Source organism: Cygnus olor, chromosome 3 (assembly GCF_009769625.2).
Source record: "Cygnus olor isolate bCygOlo1 chromosome 3, bCygOlo1.pri.v2, whole genome shotgun sequence".
Taxonomy (NCBI): domain Eukaryota; kingdom Metazoa; phylum Chordata; class Aves; order Anseriformes; family Anatidae; genus Cygnus; species Cygnus olor.
Window position 1 is genome coordinate 115016918 of NC_049171.1, and position 16659 is coordinate 115033576.

The window sequence follows — 16659 nt, forward strand, 5'->3', positions numbered from 1 at the left end:
TCCCTTCCTGATATAACCTACATTTAGAGTGTCGGCTAACCTTTTAAAACCAAAGAAGAGAGGGATGTCTCATTGCTTTCCTGAAATGAAGGTTATTAAGGCCTGACGGCGGGGTTTGACGTGGTGGAGGTGTCACAGGAGGATCGCTGCAGGTATTCTGTCTGCTCTGACACCTCCTGAGTTGGACACATGGCTGAGTGCATGGGTAGCCCTGCCCCATTCTAACCACCGGGCAGTGCTTTGCCATGATAAAAGCCTGCAAATAGGGTTTTATTTATGTATTTCTGCTCTTGAAAAACAGCCTTCCCAATTATGAATTTTAGGGTCTGCTTGTTATCTCACTCAAATCATCTCACACCAAGTGTGCGGGACCACCTTGAGCGTGGCGTGACTTTCAGACTAGGTAGTACAGGCTGTCTAAACCAATGTTTTTAATTTACAGTCCATCTTATTTTATCCAGGGGCCTCAGAGCTGACTGTTAATAAACATCAACTCAGACATTTAATTAAGTGTAAAAAATACCACAGTCCTGGATTTATTTTTAAAGAATTCAGCGGTACGATACCCAGATTTTCATGGTTTTTGTTAATTCCTGTACCTTCCCGCGTGGCACATTGTCCTGATGAGATACTGCAACTCTTCAGTGATGTAATTTAAGTACTTGAAGCGAATGTCCACCTTTACTGGGTGGAGCATGGGACTGTTGCTCTGCCTTGATGAAAGGAAAAATGAACCTGTGAATACAGCTACAGGCCTCTGGGGGATCAGGGTCCTCAGCTCGGGTACGAGGGGGCTGAAGGAAGGTTTTGAAGGTGGCTCTGGTGGGGCTCTCACACTGCCCGAAAATACAGGTTACCCGGGGAAGGAGCTGAGCGCTGTGGGGCTGTGCATTTCTAGGGTGCTTTGAGGCAGGTTTCTCCACAGCTGCAGGTGCCACAAGCTTTCCCAGCTGTGTCTCCAGTACCAGTTCTGATGTTTATTGGGGTAGATATTTCCCAAGTACTTTCTCTAATACGTGCATAAAATTGACTGCTTTCCAAACATTGCTGCCGTAAATTCCTGGGCTAAAGCATCCAAAGGAGACTTGTACAAAAATTAAGTAGAGCATTTTATACTCATGCATATATTACAGAGATCCTGCCTTGATCTGCTTCCACCTGGTTATAAACCTGGCCTAACTCCCTCCTGTGCGAGCTGGCAATCTGCTGCTTCCCATCCCAGATGATCCTCCTGGACTTATATTGGCACGGGGACCCTGACAGAGAGCTGTGCATTGTCCAAGTTAGAAGTGAAACACAAATACGTGGAAATCTCTCCTGAAGTAGCACGTGCTTCTCAAAAAATGAGAAGGCGATGTAAAATGCATGGCTGGTTGGCTTGCCTGTTGAGTAAGAGATGGTTTCTAGAGGACATGAATTATGCACTAAGTCATTTTTAATATTAATTTGATTGGTGCTTGTTAAAGTGACTGTGGCAGTGGCGTTCTGAAATTGTTTTAAATAGTCAGAACCTGTGGCAAAGAGCTGCCTCCCAGAAAAGTTACCTTCCTATGAAAGCTGTTGGCGAATTAAGCCACTTCTTGCCTTGGAGAAAGTCAGACCTTGGTCCTGTGAGCTTTGATAGCTGCCTTACTTTAAGTGTAGGGTAAGTCCCATTAACCCTTGTAAGACTGGACAGCAGGAATAAAGTTTTGTGTATGCACACATATGTGTAGGATCAGGGTGTAAATCCCCTCAGCCTGCTCTGTACCTCTGAATTGGTGACTTCACAGAGCAACACTCATATGAGAAGAGGTGGACTCAAAGCCCTGAAGTCAAATCCCGGCTCCGAGGGTGACTGGGACAAGTCACCTCACCGTGCCATCAAACGCCATTGGCCCTGCTCTTTTTTTCCCCACTGCTTTGTCAGCGCCCCCAGGGCAGGGACTGCATCATGTGTGCAGCAGGTGCAGCTCTCGCCTGGTGGCGTTACCTGAGCAGAGTTGGCAATAACAGGGCTGAGCTCGGCTCTTGTGTATCAATGAAACTGCGTTCAGACAGAGCCCCTCGGAAGAGCTGGTTCAGCATAATTCCGTGTTGGAGTGGGGGGCAAGAGGTCTCGTTTATAAATGTATTAAAAAAGAATCCTGGGATGCTATCTTGCAACCAAATAGAAGGTATTCTAGACCAGATTTTGCAGTTACTTGAACAGTGATGTGCAGAGCCTCATGTCTACTTGAGATCTTTTCCCTGGCTCCACAGGCGGTGTTTTTACCAAGTGTTTAGAGTTTTTCCCTGTGTGTAGAAATACCACTGCTCATTGAGGAGATTGTTGCTGCTCAGTGATGGAATCATCTGTGTAACTCTGCTGGCAGCTGCTGGGGGGCTGAGGTGGGAGCAGCGGGGCCTCATCCTGTAGGGCTCCCAGCACACGGCAGCAGTTTGGTGCTGGAGGCCGAGTCTTAAAGCTCGGCATGGCCAACGGTGTAGGGCCCATAGGGTTTGGTCCTGCCAGAGACACCTGCCCCTTCTGTTGGCTTTGGCTGGTGTGAAGCGTGCTTTGCTGCTCCTGGGATCCTGAGCAGCAACGCTGCAAGGGACGGACCTCTTTCTTGGCAGAGGTGGGAGGAAAGGCTTGAGTTGTGCTGCTGACAGGTGGCTGACCCGGTCCCAGCCTCAGTCTCTGAACTTTTTGGTGTTTGGAGGAGACAGACACACCAGTACCTTTGTATTCCCTGTAAGGAGACTCCTTCTGGAGATCCTCTGTTAAAATCCCTGCTTTGAGTAAGACCTTGAAGAGATCTGGACCTGCTTCTCCCACCGCAGCTAAGCCATGCAGCCTCTTGCCATGGGAGCAGTCATCACCCTTTCCCCCTCCTCGGTGATTTCATGAATAACACCTTCATTTCTAGGGAAGCAGCCAAAGTCCATAAGTACCTTCAGATCCTCCAACTGTATTTTGACAAATATGCTATGCCCATTTAAAAAAAAAAAAAAAAAAAGAAGAAACAGAAAACCTGTATTTCAGTTTTCATTAGACACATGGCTGATCTTTCTGTTGGTCTCTCCTGACTTCATTTCCGTAACTGTTTTTAATTGTTCCCAACAGGACGAGTGCTTTCCAGCTGGGCTGAGGGGTTGCCCTCGCAGGAGACGTTTCTTCAGCCCGCAGTCGCTGTGAGCTCCAACACACTGGTCCTGTGATTCTCAGCGCCGTGGGATGAGACCTCCCGGTCAGCTCAGCCTCAAGGTGGGTCCATGCTCAGCCTGTCCTCCGTGAACTCCCTGGGGCGTTCGTCATGTATTTCTCCTTGCTTGCCAGCTCTGTCCTTGCTCGCAGCGCACGCTCCTGCAAATCCAGAGCAGCCCCTGGCTGCCGGCTGCGTACCACCGTAGGTGGTGTTTCTGTTTTCAGAAGGGAAGTATTTGTCAGCCAGTAAAACATTTACTGGTGGAAAGCTGCAGCATCTGCAATCCCTGGTTGTGTTTCTGGCAGCAATTTCAAAATCTTCGCCATAATAACAGTAATTTAAATAGGTACTGTTGAGTGAAGGACAATTAGAGAGGGTTCACTTTTATGTTTTCCTAATATTCACCACAAGCTGCCACAGAGCCTCATTCTGCTGATACTTACAGCATTATGACTGGGCGACTCCTTTTAAATCAGTGGCAGGAAAGCGATGTAAAAACCAGAGGAGCGTTAGGTCCGGCACCTGGCGCAGCTCCCAGCAGAGCGCTGTGATGCTCTAGGTGGTCGCAGTGTCTTTTCTGCTCCTGTGGAGATCCCTACACAGCTGCTCTCCCTGACAGCCTGATTTACGCCCTGCAATTTATGGAGCTGAACAAATGATTGTAGGAAAGCTATGCACTTCATTACACTTGACCAATTTTCCCAAGCCAGAGGGCAAATCCCTGCTTCTTTACCTGTGCTCACTTTGTGCAGCTGCCCTGCATCCTCTCCAGTAGTCTGAAAGCCACAGATTAAAGGATGTTTCAAGGGGCCTAAGGAGTCACTTACCCTCTTCTGGAAGTTGAGCTCAGGAGCGGTGTAAGTGTTGCTGCATTTTCCCACTGGCTGCGTGGAGGATGCAGCAGGGTACTGGGACCAAATCCAACAGGGCATGTGAAGCAAGTTTGATCCCATATTTCACATAAAAAAATTCAGGGCACCCATGAGCAGAACAGTTCTCTAACATTAGAATATAGTGGTTGTCTTGTTAAAATAGTTTTTTATTGTCTCTCTTAAATCTGAGTGGACTCAGTACGGTGTAATGTGAATTAGCGTCACTGCCATGAAAGGAAGATACCTCTCAGAACTGAGCCTTTGGGTCTGTTGTCACCCAGCTTCCCTGGAGGGGAAGTGTACCTGCAGTTCAGCTGGGGAAATAATGGGTTAATCACACAAAACAGCTGAAGCAGAGTAATGGCAAAAGTGTTTTTTTTCCTCTTTAGAATGAAAACTGGAGAAAATTTCTTTAATTTCATTTAAATTTACTGAATGTTTGGTCTCGAAGCTCATTTCAGGAAAGAAACTGAGCACTTGGTTTCACCTCCATTAACCACTTTGATAGTCCAGGAACTGCATTAATGCTGCCCAAGTTAATGAAGTGTGCAAATTAAAAGTTTTGTCTAGTCCCTCCACTTTCTCAAGCGTATCTGAGGCCCAAAGTGGCCCATTCGTCAACAGTCAGCTTGCACAGGTGTTGCAGGGGTAAGAATTGAGCCACGGGGTCTTTGCTGGTGGTGACAAACAAACCCGAAGATACCAGGCCAGGCTCTCCAATCCCAGCTCAAGTTTTCAGTGCTCCGTGGTTAAGAAATGCAGATTCCCATATTTGAACCAAGCACGTCGAGTCTGGAGCATTGCCAACACCACGCAGTTGCTGTTTCCATGGAGGCAGCTGTGAAAGCAGATTTTTCCTTCAAGAGAGGAAAAGCACGGGACAGAGCACAGGCACTCCAAACAGGTGGAAGTTCTTCACCAAACCCTGGCAGAAAGTGAGCCCCCTTTGGCTTCTCTTCTATAAATGGGTTCTTAGAAGCCAATTGCAGGCTCATTTTTGCAGAGACCCGGATCACCCATGTGGTGTGGGTGGCTTCTGGCATCCCGGGGTCACAGATAGAGATGGGGCCTTACTGATCTCAGCAAGTCTTACTTCCAGCAATGAGAGAGAGATGGGAGAAAACGCTAAGCTTGAAGGGGTTTTATGGATTTATGAAGCCCTCCCGCTGGGGGAAGGGAGCTGCTGAGGCTTTGCCTGTCTCTAATAAATTCAATTCTGAGCGATCAGGGTGCTGGGAGAAATACTCAGGGCAGACCCAGCAAAGCAGACCCGCAGCAGCCACCACGTGATGTGGAGTTAATTCCGTTACTTTCGCTTCATCCCCTGTAAAATGGGGCTGGACAAATCCTCCTCCTTGCCTGGTAAGAGCTGCTCCCTTGGCTTTCCCCTTCAGTACTGGATTGAGTCAAAGCTACTTGATCAATTTAGCACCTTCTCTTCTGGCCTGTCCTCCCTTACCCAATTTTCTGTTACACACCTGTCCCCTCAGCCTCCACCTCCACTCACATCGGTATCTCTGTGCTGCTCCTGTTGTCTTTTCTTCCTGCAAACCCAGCACAATTTCTGCATTTGTGCCTATCGCTCTGCCCTCATCGCTCCCTGAGAATCTGTTCATGGTTTCCCTACAGGTATTTTCTCTTCCTTGCATTCTTGCTGCAGGCTCTTACATCAGGGCATTTTGTTAAATACTGGGAGCTTCCTTTAATGTACTTGACGTCACAGCAAATAAAGGTGACTCGGTGACTCTGCTGGTTGTGTGGTGTCACAGCGCCGTGGCAGTTCCCCACCTGCACTTACGCACTGGAGCTTTCCTGCAGTTTTCTCCAGTGCTATGTGTCGGGGTGAAAAAGCTTGGTGCTGATTAGCACTGGAGAAAGCTATGTATCGATGGCTCTGCTAGTGGATGGTGCTGCTCTTCCTATTTTCTGGTTCAGCAGGATAGGTGGACTTAATAATGAGAAAACCTTGCCACGGAGATCACATAAAGCAGTGAGCAGCTGAAGCACGGGGCGAAGAGGAAAGGCGTCAGCGGGAAGCAGATGGGCAGCACAGTGTGTGGTTTGCCTGGCATTTGTTGTCTTGCAATAGGAAGCTCAGAAAGGAGCTACAGTGGGACCAAAGGAAGAGGAAAAACACTGAAACCCATAAATATTCAGAAGAGCAGAAGAAACAAATGTATTGACCTAAATGACCATTGGTGACTCAGAAGCTTAAAGGCAGTGTTCAAGTCACAACTGAGCGTTAACAGCATGAAGGTGCGTGGACAAAATGGGGCTGTGAAGGAGGAAATGGGAAGCTACTGGCTTTTGGAGCAAAACGCAAAACAATGGAAATAGTTTCTCTGAGACTCCACCTTCTGCTCTGACCACAGAGACCCTTGGCAAACCAGACTTGTAAGTTTATATTTTGCCTTCTGCTAAAAACAAGTCGAGGACTGCTGCCTTCCTCCAAGCAGGGTTTTTCGTTAAGCTAATTCAGTCAATAATTCCATCTGAATCATTGCCATGTGATTCATCCATATGAATTGCAGACTGATTGCAATTTTTGTCTGTGTTTCTCCCAGCTGAAAGGAAGCTGACCTGCAAGTTTTTTCTTTATTGCATCCATAGGAAAATTTTATCTGTGCTGCCCCATCGTTATTTTTCTCTCATTGAAGATTTTTTTAAACAGAAGGGATTAGCTGGAAGGGAAGGCTGTACTGACATCTTTCAAAAAAAACAAAACAAAACAAAAACAAAACAAAACAAAAACTCTTCCCTGGAGAAGCTTGAATTAACCCCCCCTTTTATTTCTGCAATTTAATTGATCATTTTACAGATGAGATCCCATCAAAGTACACTGATTGATAAAGCCTCAATGTCTTAGACTTCAGAAAGCTGATTCCCTAGGTAGAAAAGGTACAGCACCTGTCCTGAAACCTGACAGGTTAATAATTTATTAATATTTAGTCCTGATTTTAGACATCTAGTGGTTTTTTTTACACTTGTTTTTGTTTTTATTCTGTGTTCTCATAACATAATTTGTGTACGTTTCCTACCCATCCCCTGCAGTGCCTCTTTGGATCTGTATTGCTTTGTTCTATATTTATTCCTTTAAGCGTATGGTGACATCTAGTAAAATCCTTTCTATGTTACCATGAAAAGCTCTTCTCCTGGGGTCAGTTCCGTGAACTTTTGTTATTTTGCAGCAAACATCAGGGGTCAAAAATGTGGAGGGGGGTAACTTAGCTGTTGGTAAGCGGAGGTGACAGGGTTGGAGGTGTAGGTGGGTTTGAGATGAAGTTCGGAGAGGGTATGGAAGGTTGTTTTGCAGAAATAGGTAGGCGAGGAGCAGTGCAGGGAAGATAGGTAGAAGCTGATGGAAGTGGCCCTTTGGGAACCAGCCCCAGTGCAACGTGGGCTCAGGGAGCAGAGGCACTGCAAAACTGAGAGCCCTGGAAAACAGGCAGTGTGGAAGAGCTGCAGGGATGCCTAGCTCTGCCCAGAAAGTGAAAATGGAGCAGGTAGATGCTACAAAGTTCTCCTTACACACTCTTCAGATTTTAAGTATGCCTTTAGCCAAGAGAAAAAAATAAAAATAAAAAGTCTAGTTCCTCCTCCCCCCATCTTCCTTGTAACTTCCTTGCTCTGATTGTTACCAAGTGTGGAAGCATTTGCCTCTGCACATGTGATGGATGCCAGCAGCACTGGAAAGCTGTCATTGGGGGGAAAAGGAGAAAAAAATCTTTGTTTCCTGGAGCAGAGTTCAGTGGAGCATTTCAGATGCTCGCTTTCAGATTATTGCTGTTCTGCTCTGCCTGTAACTTGCTTTTTCCTCTGAATTAGAAAGCTATCTATTATTAGGCTGAAAGGTGAGTTGTGGCTTTGCATGTTAGTGGCATTGATCCATCCCCACGGGAGTGTACTCCTTCAGTGCAGAAAGCAGAAAAAAATGCACATGTTGGTAATTAAATCAGACTTTATTTACTAATATTGGCTCTGAGATTTCCAAGTCAGAAATTTCCATCATTCTCTTCCCTTTCTGATGAACATGAGCTCTGCTGGATTCAGAGCAGATAATGTGCAGCCCTGCCTTTGTGCTTATTTACAACACACCGGGTTCACAAGATCTTGATGAAGGAACAGGGTTTAAGTTTCTGAGGCTTTCGTTTCCATTGAGATGTGGGAGAGAGCAGCAACAAATGGGAGGGAAGCAGGGACTGGTGTGCTGAATGGCTGGGGCTGTTTTTACCACTGTTTATTTCCAGCTCACTTCTCCAACAAATTTCAATGTGAGTGAGGACTCAGCATCTGCTGAAGCACAGTGTGATAGCGCGGTGGAGCTGGCTCCAGAACAGATCCGATGCAAGGAGAAAGGCGTTGGGCAAGTTGGTTGGCAAACGGATGATTAATGTTCAAGTTGCACATCGTTATCACTGAAAAACAACGCGGAGAGCTTCTGTTTAAAGGGTTGGGTGCAAAGCTGCAGTGTTACAGAAAGCAGTGTATCACTATCTTAATCTTTCTTCTTTTCATTTAGCCTTTATTCTTTAAAAAGAGTAGTCACTTTGGGTTTCTGTGCAAGATCTCTTCTAGCTTGTGTTACAAAGAAAGGGAAATAAGCTTTCTGAAACAAAGTCAACCACCCGCCCTCTCACCCCTGCCTTTGCATTGCTGTCACCATTTAGGGTTATTTTTCACATTCTGCTATCAATGGAGGGAAATAGAGAAGAAGGTGACTCTTTCTAGGGTCAGGGCCCTCTCCTGTTGAAGCCACCAGTGATTGGATTGGGACCCAGTGATGAGCCAGGAAGCAAAAGGCTGCAACGAGACAGCTCTGCACCGAGGCACAGATAATGGGATGCGAAGATGACTTTCAGGGAGGTACAAAACACACAGCAGCAGGTACCCAGCTCTGCTCTCATCGGGTAACATCCATCATAAATAAACTTTTTTTTTTTCATTTCTCCATAAAATACTTTGCTGCATATTTGGCATTTGAAAAAAAAAAAAAAAAAAAAAGAATCAATATACTGAATCAACTGATTTTTAAATGGCACCAAGGGTAGTGTAGGTCTGCTTGGCAGCTCCACTGCAGATACAGCTTTTGCAGCCTGAGCTGAGCCCCCACAAGCAAGAGAGGAGAAGCTCACATGGACTTTGCACTGATTTATTCATATCACATCTCATACGTGGGTGAGCTGAGCCTTCAGCTTTTGGCGTCCTGAGCATTGGTTACTTTCAAGGACATGCCACAAGTAAGGAACACGGGGAGATGAGATTATCTTATTTCCATTTAAACCATCCAGCCTATACATAATAAGGAGAAATAGTGGTTATAATAACAGATTCATTACCTGTACTCTGAAGGTAATGAACCTTCAGAGTACTACGGGGAGCTACTGGAAGAGGTATTGTACAGCCCACTATGTTTACATAATCATTTTAAAAGCCGTCCACGACTTCCTCCTGCATTTGTCCTGAAGAAGCTGGGAATAATTTAGAAAAAGGCGCTGTCAGTAGCATTGAACTCAAGGCTGTGTGCTGCCGGTGATTACACAAGTCAGGGTGGGCGCACTGAGAGCAACTGAAGGCTGTGTTGGGCCCCCTTGTACTGCGATGTTGTACATGGATGGAAGCTGACAAGCTCAGAGCAACAGACACGTAGCAGAGCCAGCGGCAGGGCTGTGCTGTGTCTGTGGTGCGTGGTGGTGCCACCAGGAAAGGTCCTCTGCCACCCTTCTGTGCCGGCCACCCAGGGGCACAGAGAGGGGCTGCCTTCCCCAGTGCAGGCTCCAGTTTGTTGTCAGGCTTTGTTTTTTTTAATAATGTTTTAGGAGTGTGGCAGAGGCGTGCCTCGACCTCTTCCCTAGGGAGAGGTCTGCTTTGTGGTACCAGGCAAACATGCAGCTGCTGGGAATAAGCCTGCCGTGGAGCAGGAGCAAAGCTCTGAAGGTCCCTCTCAGCTCTCCTTAGGGCTCTTAGTGCCAGTAACGACAGCGGCTGCTGCTGTGCAGTACTCTGCCCCTCTCCTGGTCTGTTGTAACAAGAGGAGAAAAAACTTCCTTCCTGTTAAACCTAACTGGGAGGAGGTGCTTGGGTCTTGTGAGCTTTTTGTGCTTGTGTGTGTAAATGCATGTACGTAAGTAGCCTTCAGTCTTTTTATTTTCTGTAATATTCTGACACACAGAAATAAGTATCTTAAGTTTTGGCCACAGACATTGCTCAGAGGCTGTCAGCCAGCAAAGTGCGTGGATGTGTTCCTGCAGCTGGCAGCGCGCTCACTGGTTTGGCAGGAGCTGTTGTGTCCTTTCTGAGTGTTGTGCTCAGGTTTAAAGTAACATGAGAATATCCACGCTGGTTTTTAAGAGGGCTGATAATGATGATTTTGGAGCTTAACGTCTATGAAGGCTTTCCACGTGCCATGACTTTATGTGCAAAAGTGATGTGCAGAGCCTGATCTTCACAAAACCCATTTGCAGTCCTTCCCCTCGCATATAATCCCACATCCTTCTGTAGCCTTGGCTTTACGGGAGCAGACCGAAGGTTTTCGGTTCCTGCAGGAAATGGAAATTGTATTGATTATTTGTAACTTCTGTGTGTATTCACTGATGTACTGTTAATTTACTAGTTGCGGAGCTTGAAGCTTTTTGCTAAGCAGTGAAAGGCCTTGGGAGTTGATTCTTCTTCAGCTTTTCTCTCAGGAAGCCAGCTGAATAGAGTATAAGGTATGCTGTAATATTTTGCAAGAGTTTATATAATACCTAGGAGTTTGTTGTAGCAGAAGAAATGGCTGCTCTTGCACCAGTTTTGTCATTCAGTTTGCTAGCACTTGGCAGATGGTGTAATTGTCGCATTACTGCATATTTTTAGGGATTCTAGGGGGTCCTCGGTCACAGAGATGAAAAATGAACTTGGCAATCAGGTACAGCAAACAGGTGGAAAGCATCTCATGAAAGGACAGCCTCTTCTTTCCACCGTTAGGTAATAGTCTGAACAAGATCGTGTGGCCACCCGCTAGTGGCCTGCGCCAGCAGCGGCCTAGCTCAAGGCAGGGCCTCCTGCTGTGGTGATCTATGAAATGTCATCGCGGGTTGCAGTCTGTGTTGGTTGCACAGGGAAAATCCTGGTTTTTCCCTGATACAAAATAAAGTTTTCAGTTCCTCACAAATTCAGCTTTGGTTTGTGAACAGTGTAACTATTGAGAATTGAACAGCCTCCGTGTACCTTGACCGAGGGGTCTGAATTGTTTTCCTCGTACACATCCCACGCCATACTCATCTTTAAGGAGCAGCTCTCTGAAGTCCATACCCTATTTTGACCCTGTTATTTGAGACATGGGTTCACAGGACACAGTATTTGCAACCCAGAGGAACTGAAGATGTACTTGATGTTAATGGACATGGGAGACTCTTGGCTTATTTTCTTTCACAGTCTGTGTAATCCTGTTCCCTAAAGCATGGCAGGTTTGGGGTGGAAAAAATTGTTACCAGTTCTTTGGAGGCATCTACTTAGCACTTTTCAGCGGATGTGATAATTTAATCATTTGGATTTCTGGGAGGATAGTTATGACAAATTGCTGCAGGAAGGAGTTCTAAAACGTGGTAAAAAGAATAAAATAGGTTTTCAGTAGTATGCATTGAGTGCAGAGACTTAACAGGTGTATAGTGTAAAGATTTTATTGTTACTCATTTACAACGTCTTGAATAATTTGAGTATTGTGACCATCTTAAAATCATCTTTCTAAAACCTTTATATTGCCCCATGAAGCACACAGTAAGTCATCCTCTCTGATGCCCATGTAGAGCACAGACAATTTTCAGATAAGATAAAATAAAAAATAATCAGGCAATTTATTGAATCATATGTTCAAAAACTTGAGGAAAAAACTAGGCTGAGATTTTTGGATTTTTCTTTTTTTTATTATTATTAGTGTTTGAGTTTGATGTTTCTCTTCATTTAAGAACAAAAGGAAAACAGTCAAAATGAAATAAAAGTCTTGGTAAGACAAAATATTTCACTTGACCCTGAACAGTAAGTCTGTTCCAGTAAAAATATTATTGCCATTTGGATCTGAACTCCTTCTGCACACTTATTTCTTATCTCAGCCAGAAAACTTTGCAGTCCCTTTTGTCACTGCACGTTAACCCCGGCCCACACCTCCCAGGTAACTGCAGGAAACTGTGTTTCCTTAGTGCGGCTTTTTGCAGCCACTTTCCCTGCTTGTCCTGTCATTTCCCAGTTGTATCAGCAGCTTTGTAGGAGTCATTCCGTAATGAAGTTGGGAATGAATAAGCTAATGAGCCTCCCTGCCCCTGGAAACAGCGGTGAGCACAACCACAGTCAGCATGCAGGGATTTCCTTTTTTTTTTTTTCCACCCCCTTAATTGGGTGTGTATTTTTGCTGCTTAGACTTTAAGAAGAATCTTTAAGCCCAGATGTAAATACACTAAATTTGTGTTTTCCAGCAATATAAAAAGAAGGCTCAGGGCCTGGCAGCCACCACCACAGTTTCCCTGGGTAGGAGGTGGCAGTGGTGACCAGGATGTAGCAGCCTCCCCAGTTGTTCAAAAGCTACATGCAGTCAGAAATCATTTCTATTTTACTCTTTTAAAAGCTGGAAAACAATAAAAAACTCACACTAGCGTTCATGTTTCTGGATTTGCATTGCTTACCCAGAGGTAAGTATTTAATATTTTTTTCAGTTGTATCTAAGTTTTATATTATGGTTTTTGTTTGCTTTTATGGGGCTGGTCTCAGAACTTCCACATCGGTTTCACAGATACAGCATAAAGGTTTCCATTCCTCCCTGAACCCTTTATCTTCCAGTTGAATTGAGAATGGGTGAAACCCATCACTTCCTAATTGATGTTCAGAGATAAGAAAACACAACGTCTACACGGCAAGGTCCCTCAGCTCTGAAACACTCAGTGTTGAGGAATTGTTCAAATGCCCTTGTTGATTGTGGTGGGTGATCCACCACTGTATAAACATTTGATGTTTGGTATAAAAAACTTAGAATAAACTTTCTGAAAGAGATAATAAACAGTAAGCTCTAGCAAACCCTTGAAGAGATCAATTCTCATTTTTAATTCAAAAACTGAGTATTGCACGACAGCAATCCAGTAGATAACAGGATAAGAATTGACTTTCTACTAGTTTTTCCACACTATGCAGTGAGAAAAAAGAAAATAATGTAAGAAATAAAAAGTTAAAGCAGAATCTGTGCATTTGCAGTTTATTGTGGATCGTGGAAATATTTTTCCTTCATGTTAGAGTGATATAGAAAAAAACTTATTACTAAGGTAGGAAACACACAGTAATAACAAGAAGCATGATTTTATTCTTCCAGGCACTTGCTGTGGGTATGATAATTGGCAGACATGTTTGTTTGCATTGTAAAGACATTTTGACGGATCAAGTAATCCGAGTTTGTTCCACTTATTGGCAAACACTTGCAGGTCAGATGTGTTTCATCCTAAAGTACATTCTTATTATCAGACTCTCCGTTAATAATGCATGAGGTAGCATTCATTTCTGTTTATCATTTGTTGCAAAGCAATCTGTATTACAAATGAAAATGTGAATGGGAAGAACTGCTGCCACAGGTGTACGTCCCCCTCGAGTCCCACTCATGCTTGTCACTGGCTGTCTGCTGGAAAACGACCTGTGCTGCTGCAGGCCCCCAGCAGCCCATTTGTTGCATCTGTGATGCTGGCTTTATGACCAGCATCGGGTGTAGGGGAAGAAACTCAGTTTCAGAAGGTTAAAACTAAAGTTTTACATGAAAAAAAAAAAGATGATTTGAATGCCTAAGTGTGCCATTCAGTGTGTTGCAAGTTGGTGGCAATCCATTTATTTTGCTGAGGCTTTGCTGGTTGGCCCACTGAGGATGTAGCCCAAAAGGCAGAGGTGGTGTAACCTGGGGCGTGATTGATCAGAGCAAGTTTCTGAGCATTTTCCAGCCACTTTCTGAGTCCTTTCCCTGCAGTTCTTACTGTACAGTCAGCCCTGCCCATAGAAACGCTGATGTTCAGAATTAAGTCATATTGTTTCACCACTCTGGTTTTGGTATTTTCTGCAGGGTTTCCTGCTCTCCCTGCTTTCCTGATAGATCATTGCATTGGTTCTTGGCAGCATTTCCTTTTCCTGAATATTTTTTTGCTCGTTCAAAACATTAAAAGAGAGTAGCTGTTTCTGGATCGTTAGCTACATTCTTCATAATTAGATTATATCTTAAAAATATTAAATGTAATAATATAGTCATCATAACAAAACCTCAGGAAAATATTTCATCTGCTTTTAAGTTTCAGAAGTAGCTTGAGATTTGGGGTGTCTCACTTAATGGGTGCCTTATTTAATACCCTCTCCCTGTGGGTGTCCAACATTTCCAGCAAAATGAATACCATTAGTTATCTCAGGCTGAGCACCCAAGGAACTAATTGCTTCTGAAAATCTGGAATCTTTTCATTTGTTAGGGCTAGAGATGGTTTTAGTTACCTCCAGGGGTTAGTGGCGTTTGTTTTTGTTTATTTTTTTCCCCTTTTTAATGTGCCCTGAGCTGCTGCAGACCAATTCACTGCAGGGAACTCCGTCTGCACGTTGCTGTGTGCGCATGTGTGTAAGGTAATAGGGAGTGACTGACTACAATATGTGCATTTAAGCTGCTCAGCTGAAAATTACTGAGCATTAAAATCCACTGGGAGTCACACGACTTCTAAATTAGGAAAGCACATGTCAGTCAGTGTGTGGAAATGAGCCCTCGTACAAGAGCAGCTTTCAATAAGAAGAATGAGTATTGTTCCCTAGAGGACATAAATCCTGGTTTGGCCACTCCGTAGCAGCTTTTACTATTTTTCTAGAAGCATGCATTGCCTTTTGTTATTATTTTTTCCTGTATTTTGTTCCATTGTGCGTTTCTATTAGATATGTCTGATGGGCCAGCTATCAAGAGACACCCTGCTGGGCTGTGGTGTGACGAATTTTCAACCACAAACAAGGTATTGTGAGGTTTAAAAGAAACATGGACAATGACAAGTGCTGGACAGCTTGTAATTGTTTAAATGTATACTTATTATATTGTGCAGTGACACAATAACTCTGAAAAATTGGCCAATTTGACCTCAGGTTGAAATGAGCACAATGCTGTAGGGTAAAGGAGCGTTTTTAGAAAGGATGGCACTTTACTGCTTATTTGGTGTGATCCAGACGTCAGTCAGGATTTATTTTGCTATGATTAAAACATGTATTTTCAGTGTTTAAATGGTTTAGGAGTCTGTCCCATCTCAAAAAAAAAAATCACATACCTTGAAAATCCATGGGATTTACACAAGTAAGTTGAATCCCATTGACCGGTAAGCTTTTTTGTGCCTAAATTCATGTGGTTGTGCTTTGAAAATGGTATTTCCATGCTTTTTTTGAACTAAAATAGGTAAAAGTAAGGCTGGAAAAATTTTATGGTCACAAGTGATTCAATTTTCATCAGCGACACTATCTACATGCAGAAGAGCTTAGTCTGCAGTGTGGGCAGAGGACTCTTGAGGTGGGGCAGCGCTGGCTGGCTTGGTCTGCTCAGGGTTTGTAGGGCCTCTCTGTTGCCTCTGGAGAGGCACAGTTAAAATGGTCATTGCGATTCGTTGGTAAGGTGCACCAGAACATTTTCTAAAGGTTTCTTTTATTGTTTCTAAATTGAAACACTAAAGTCATGATCAAGAAGAGCAAAGGATTAAGCCGGGATCATGGGGACACTGGATCTCCAATTAAACGGATGAACCAACTTGGTTCTCTCCTGCATTGGGTGTTATTCCTTTCATGGGCTGAAACTGCTGTGTATGTAGAGGTAATGAGATCTCCCTCTAGATGAGATCAGTGACCAAACAAAAGAGAGCCTGTACATCCAGAACTATCCTGTCGTTGTTAGGGAAGTATTTAGGATTATCTCATCAGGGAAGCCAGTTGGGATTTCTCCTCTGTCCCAGTGATGCATCAAGCCTGGTCAAACCCGTGAAGTTTTTAAGAGCCTTTCCAGTAGCTGTGTTGGCTTCTCATTCAACCCTCTCTGCTTTTCCAGGTATTGCTTTTTATTTCATCTCCTGACAAATACAATAGTATTCTTTGTGTTTTCAGTTTAAAAATAACACAGTGGAGATGACTTATTTTTAAAAAGTATACGTCTGAGGCACACATTTTTTGCAGAGGTAATTCATGCTGTGATTGCAGCCAGCAAAGAGCCCCGCCAAGCAGCTTAGAACCACCCTTAAAGCAAACAAAGAAGAAATACAAAACTATTGTTGCTGCTATTCCTTAATTTTTTTTAAAATAAACATTTTCCTTGTTTTTGTAGCTATATATATGCACAGATATGTCTGTTGCTGTATGCAAAACCTCGCAGCGAGGCAGAATACTGTATGTGGACCCAAATCAGTGTTTTCTGTAGGTTTCCCCCGTCTGTATGATGACCCATAGACTTTTTCAGTCCTTGAAAGGAAAGAATGACAGAAAAGAGTGAAGAAATCATTAAGGAGCTCAGCAAGGGCTGCTGGACAGTGAGTTTAAGTTTGAGGTTTAACAGGAGCCAACCCAACTCCAGAGTCGCACCGAACAGCCGTTGTAAACCCCCTAGCTTGAAAGCACAGCAA

The 16659-nt window shown here is 44.2% G+C and overlaps 1 protein-coding gene across 7 annotated transcripts in view; it reads left to right on the top strand.

Moving 5' to 3' along the window:
• The window catches only part of PAK5 (p21 (RAC1) activated kinase 5), a 156053-nt gene that overhangs the window by 92453 nt on the left and 46941 nt on the right, over nucleotides 1-16659 (top strand). For all 7 annotated transcript variants that reach the window (XM_040553979.1, XM_040553980.1, XM_040553981.1 and 4 more), the window contains one exon: nucleotides 3089-3229. The gene's annotated coding sequence lies outside the window, so the exon portion shown is untranslated. The remainder of the gene's footprint in view (nucleotides 1-3088; nucleotides 3230-16659) is intronic.